Below are 6,724 nucleotides of genomic sequence, written 5' to 3'. Positions count from 1 at the left end.
CACGAAGGTATCGCAATCTTACTACCCTCTTCAACAGAATCATAGATGAAGATATGCTCCCAGTAGTCTGGACAATTAGTGTCACTCTGAAAATCTTGAAGCGGGAAGGTGATGTGACAGAATGCTCGCAGTATCCATCAGATCAACTCCATTGCCACACCATGAAGATCTCTGAGCGTGTTGCTGACTCCAGTATCAGCGCAGTTGTTTCTATCACCCCAAATCAACGCGTGTGTGAGCCGTGACGCCATTGAGTCTGTAGACTGTTCTGTCTGGCGCCACTGACTCAGGTGTAATATCGACTATTCCTCTTGCGGCCCCCACTATCAATATCTATGAGGAAGAGCTGGTCTCTGTGGGTTGTGTCCTTAGAAGGTCTTTCCTTGCCGTTATATATACCGGGAACGCTGGCCCGAGAAGGAGGCATGAAGTTTTTGGATTGGCGGTAGCGTCGCGACAAGAGGTGGTCACGAGGTCCGAGCGGACGAAGCCACAAGCTGGGTAAGGAGGGCCTGCTTAGAGCGAAGCGTCGACTACAAGCAGCAGGCCGACCTCCCGTCCTTTGGTTGGCAACATTCGTGTCGGACGACCGCTCGTGGCCTGGTGCCCTCTTCTACTTGGCTTTCATCGGCTCCACTCAGTAACCGCTGCGACGCATCGTGGAGCCATGGAACTGCTTGCTGATAAAGGCGAGTAACATTCTGTAATCCTCGGGGTGATTTGTTTCATTGTCTACCTGCCCTCATTATTTTCTGGTTGGTACCCAACCCTCAGAGTTTTACTCGGTCGGCTCTTTGGTCGTCAACAGAGGCAGCAGTATTGTACTAAGACATTAGTTTGAAAATTTCTTCCGCTGTTATATTACCTTCCCTTTATGGTTTCTACCCGATCATTAATGGTCTAATTAATTAGCTCTTGATCGTAAATACAGCCTGAACAATTGTACTAAGGCACAGGTTACCGTTAATGAAAAGAAGGACCTTGTAGTTACATTTAGCTGTTAATCGGTTCGATTCTTTGATTGTAATTGCATTTCTCAGTCATTAGTTACAATCTGAAAAACCTGTTGCATCAAGCTGTTCGCCTCTGTGTTTGAAAGACCGAGTCATTATCGGTGTATTTTAGGTGCAATTTGTGGTTCTACCGAGTGAGTTACCTTGTAATAAGTTTTCACAAGTCATGTTTTAATACGTTCCTTCAGAGCGGTCTTAGTAACTGGCAATCAATGTAACTTTGTAAATATTAACAGCCAACTGTCACCAGGGGTTAGATCGAAATAAAATTGTCAGAAGGGACGGGTTAGGATCCAGTAGCACCTTGGTTGCCAATTGAAATTAACAGGTGGGTTGCTTTGAAAAAATTGGCTCTGAGCAGACTTAACATTTGAGGTCATCAGTGCCCTAGACTTAGAACTACTTCAACCTAACTAACCTAAGGAGACCACACACATCCATGCCCGAAGCAGGATTCGAACCTGTGACCGTAGCGGTCGCGCAGTTGCAGACTGTAGTGCCTAGAACCACTCGGCCACTTCGACGGGCTGGGAGTTATTAATCCAAAATTGTATCTACTGACTGCAGCTACGCAACGACTTCATCACATGCTTCCGTTAAATTCCTTTGTGTTCACTGGTGTGTAATACTACATTTTATTATGGAAATAACTGTGTCAGATACAGTGCTTTGAGTACGAATCAAAGACGTTAATCCCTGCATAAGGAAAGTGAAAACTATCATAGCATTGTTCTGATTTTTGTTATCTCTGTTGCTGAACGTAATTGTAATGACTCCGGTTTTCATTTTGCTCTGATAAAGACGAAAGAAATATATAACTGTGAATATTACGTATTACAACTTGTTAATAACAGCAACAGTTGTATCCAAGGAAGAAATAAGAAGGAATAAATGAGTGCTCATCCATGATACGAAATGAGATGATACTCGAACGAACATCTTACTCTTTATAGTAGCTCTAATTACTATAGAGAGTTTCAGTTATATTATGTCTACATGGAGTTGGAGAGAGGCTGTGGAGGTTGACGTACGAACCTGCAAATAAACACGGAGACTTTCAACGGACTCAAGAAAAATCTGCTTCAGCTCTATATCAATATATTACTACATGACGAAACACAGACAAGGCGAGTTTAGTTTCAATATACATTTCTGTACACCATTTGAAAAACAGGGATACATGCTTATCTTGTTAATAAAACCAGAAAACACAATAAAAATAACGATAAGATCTGTCTACCATGACAGGACTGATTTTGAGTTTGCATCATACATTACAACACACTGTATTTATTACAAATTTTGTACATGTTACTGATATTGTTTTTCTTTTGCACGTACGATTGATGGAGTATTGCAGAGAAGATACATGTATAGGAGCAAAACCTAAGATCGAATAATTGTAACATTGGACGCAGCGTACCAAAAAAAAAAAAAAAAAAAAAAAGCACTCAATCCACCTTCAGTCCACAAGTGGCCCATTGGGACCATCCGATCGCCATGTCATCCTCAGGTGAGGACGCGGATAGGAGGGCCCGCGTCAGTACACCGATCTCCTGGCCATTATGATGGTTTTCTCTGACCGGAGCAGCTACTGTTCGTTCGAGTAGCTCCTCAACTGGCATCTCGAGGCTGAGTGCGCCCCGAAAAATGGCAACAGCGCATGTGGACCCGGATGGTCACCCATCCAAGTGCCGGCCACACCCGACAGCACTTAACTTCGGTGATCTGACGGGAACCAGTGTATCCACTGCGGCAAAGCCGTTGCCTAGTGCACGAAAAGCAGGTGAATATTTTCATTTCTGTCACTGCAGACTCTTTTAAAGGGTGTAGAAGCGAGTTATTAGTAGCAGACAGGCACTTTTATTGTAGATTAGACGTAGTCAGTGTGAACGATTTGTTTGTGTCAACCATATGTGCGACGTTGATGCTACACAGTCCGCATTAGATTTTTTCTGATGTGATGTTTCAAAGCTACAATCAAGCACGTTATTGCAAGAAAAAACTGTAAACTCAGGTGTAATTCCAAATTGTCACAAGCAGTAGGAGATGTTACTCGTTTACAGCGTGGTATTATCAACAAGTAACTCACACAACAAGCAGAGCAGTTTATGGAGGTTTCCCATCAGAGGACAAAGATAACCAGCTGACAACTACTGTTGTGCAGAAGATTCAGTCAGCGGTAAAAGAAGTCAAGTAAGATAAGATATTTCTAGCTAAGAAATTATCAGAGGTTTGCAAGAAACGCGAACTCAATTAAGCGAACAATTTTATGAATGTTGTAACCGAGACGTCGAAGTTAAGTATCCCCAAAGCATCTTCTAATATAGTAAATAGCGCCACCCACACAAACTATTTTTTTATGAATTACTACATACAGAAACAAATTTCTGTGTCGACATCGTTCATGACCGTGAATTACATAAATCATATTTAAATTTATAAGGTTGTTACGGGTGCACTGTCAATAAACAACTGTCATTCGGTTTACGTATTTCATGCATAGTAGTCAATATTTTTTCCCTACTGTGTTCAGGCGTAACCACAAATGGAAGACGTCAGTCAGCAAATGAACAATCTACGTTATTCTTAGCAGGATAATTACTCGTTCATTACTGAAATGAGAGCATGACAATGAGAGCTAGTCAAAAGCACCCCGCACAACAATCTTTTAAACAACATGAGCAAGTACAGATGCAAAGACCACCGTACCCGAATGTAACGCCAGATCATGTGAGTGATTATGCAGCATTACATATGTAAGTGAAATTAATTAAGCATACAAAATTTCCATCTTATCTACATCTACATCTACATGGATACTCTGCAAATCATATTTAAGTGCCTGTAGAGGGTTCATCGAAGCACCTTCACAATTCTCGATTTCTGCAATCTCGTACAGCGTGATAAGACGACCACATACATCTTTCCGTACGAGCTCTGACTTCCCTTGTTTTATCATGTTGATCGTTTCTCCATATGTAGGTCGGTGTCCACAAAATATTTTGGCATTCGGAGGAGAAAGTTGGTGATTGGAATTTCGTGAGAAGGTTCCGCCGCAACGATAAAAGCCTTTGTTTCAATGATGTCCACCGCAAATCTTGTATCATTTCAGTGACAGTCTCTCCCATATTTCGCGATAATGCAAAACGTACTGCCCTTCTTTTAACTATTTCGATGTACTCCGTCAATGCTATCTGGTAAGGATTCCACACCGCGCAATAGTATTCTAAAAGAGGACGGACAAGCGTAGTGGAAGCAGTGTCCTTAGTAGGTCTGTTACATTTTCTATGTGCCCTGCTATCAAATCACAGTCTTTGGTTAGCCTTCCCCAAAACATTTTCTATGTGTTCCTTCCAATTTAAGCTGTTCGTAATTGTAATTTCTAGGTATTTAGTTGAATTTATGGCCTTTAGATTTGACTAATTTATCGTGTAACCGAAGTTTAACGGATTCCTTTTAGCACTGGTGTGGATGACCTCACACATTTAGTTATTTAGGGTCAACTGCCAATTTTCGCACCATACAGATATCTTTTATAAATCGTTTTGCTAATTGTTTTGATCCTCTGATGCCTTTATTAATCAATAAAAGATAGCGTCATCCGCAAACAACATAAGACGGCTGCTCAGATTGTCTCCCAAATCGTTTATATAAATAAGGAACAGCAAATGGCCTATAACACTACATTTGGGAGTCAAGAAAACTGTGGAGTCAGTCGTTTAGTCGTTTAGGTCATTTAGTTTTACCTAGAATCTGGACCGAAAGTCAGGAGATAAGTTATGTTAATGGCCATATATTAGGTGACGGAGCCCTTAGGACAGTTGAAGCAGCAGAAACTTGAATACATATGCCGAATTCGGGAATGCATTTATTGCAAGGTATTGGCCTGCTACAATACAAGAGAGAATCCGTAAGCAGATTTACAATACGGTACCACGCAATTCACGGTTAGGTACGTTAAGCAGATACTTAGAGCATTATCATAATAAGACGAAATATTTATCGGAACCAGTATCTGCCAAAGACCTCATTGAATATTAAAGACGAAGATATTTTATGACATTCAAAATAAATTATTGCATGCCAGTGACATAAATTCTGACGAACGTTTTGTACGTGAATCCCTGCTGATTACGCTCCTGTAACAGTTATTCAAGACTTGAAGTCTTGAATGAACTGTGACATGATGAAGTATTGCATTGATAATGGCGAGTTATCAGCCGAAATCTGAATTTGCTTTAATAAATCCTGTAAGTATTTAACATTTCCTCTCTTAGTAGGTAGGTGTCCCATTACATCAACACATACAGTCTGTAGTGGTTCTCCTGTGATGATCGGATGTAAAACTCCACAGACACTGTGGTTTGAAGGTTTAGCCTTTTGACGTATTTGATATTTTCTTGCTATTTGCTGAACACTTTTTCCTAGATTAGGAACATGAAAATATCAAATTACCTTCCACATGGAATGTGGATTTTAAGAATCATGAAAGAATCATGAAAGAAGAATCATGAAATGAAAGAAGGTTGTATACATGGAAGAACCCTGGAGATACTAAAAGGTATCAGATAGATTATATAATGGTAAGACAGAGATTTAGGAACCAGGTTTTAAATTGTAAGACATTTCCAGGGGCAGATGTGGACTCTGACCACAATCTATTGGTTATGACCTGTAGATTAAAACTGAAGAAACTGCAAAAAGGTGGGAATTTAAGGAGATGGGACCTGGATAAACTAAAAGAACCAGAGGTTGTACAGAGAGTCAGGGAGAGCATAAGGGAGCAACTGACAGGAATGGGGGAAATAAATACAGTAGAAGAAGAATGGGTAGCTTTGAGGGATGAAGTAGTGAAGGCAGCAGAGGATCAAGTAGGTAAAAAGACGGGGGCTAGTAGAAATCTTTGGGTAACAGAAGAAATATTGAATTTAATTGATGAAAGGAGAAAATATAAAAATGCAGTAAGTGAAACAGGCAAAAAGGAATACAAACGTCTCAAAAATGAGATCGACAGGAAGTGCAAAATGGCTAAGCAGGGATGGCTAGAGGACAAATGTAAGGATGTAGAGGCCTATCTCACTAGGGGTAAGATAGATACCGCCTACAGGAAAATTAAAGAGACCTTTGGAGATAAGAGAACGACTTGTATGAATATTAGGAGCTCAGATGGAAACCCAGTTCTAAGCAAAGAAGGGAAAGCAGAAAGGTGGAAGGAGTATATAGAGGGTCTATACAAGGGCGATGTGCTTGAGGACAATATTATGGAAATGGAAGAGGATGTAGATGAAGATGAAATGGGAGATATGATACTGCGTGAAGAGTTTGACAGAGCACTGAAAGAGCTGAGTCGAAACAAAGCCCCCGGAGTAGACAATATTCCACTGGAACTACTGACGGCCGTGGGAGAGCCAGTCCTGACAAAACTCTACCATCTGGTGAGGAAGATGTATCAGACAGGCGAAATACCCTCAGACTTCAAGAAGAATATAATAATTCCAATCCCAAAGAAAGCAGGTGTTGACAGATGTGAAAATTACCGAACTATCAGCTTAATAAGTCACAGCTGCAAAATACTAACACGAATTCTTTACAGACGAATGGAAAAACTAGTAGAAGCCAACCTCGGGGATGATCAGTTTGGATTCCGTAGAAACACTGGAACACGTGAGGCAATACTGACCTTACGACTTATCTTAGAAGAAAGATTA

At 40.8% G+C, this 6,724-nt stretch overlaps 1 pseudogene; it reads right to left on the bottom strand.

Moving 5' to 3' along the window:
- Positions 1-2,664: 2,664 nt before the first annotated feature.
- LOC124614543 lies at positions 2,665-2,782 on the bottom strand (annotated as a pseudogene).
- Positions 2,783-6,724: the final 3,942 nt, after the last annotated feature.

Source organism: Schistocerca americana, chromosome 4 (assembly GCF_021461395.2).
Source record: "Schistocerca americana isolate TAMUIC-IGC-003095 chromosome 4, iqSchAmer2.1, whole genome shotgun sequence".
Classification (NCBI taxonomy): Eukaryota; Metazoa; Arthropoda; class Insecta; order Orthoptera; family Acrididae; genus Schistocerca; species Schistocerca americana.
Note: the sequence above shows the minus strand (reverse complement) of the source record. Positions and strands in the feature narration are given on the sequence as shown.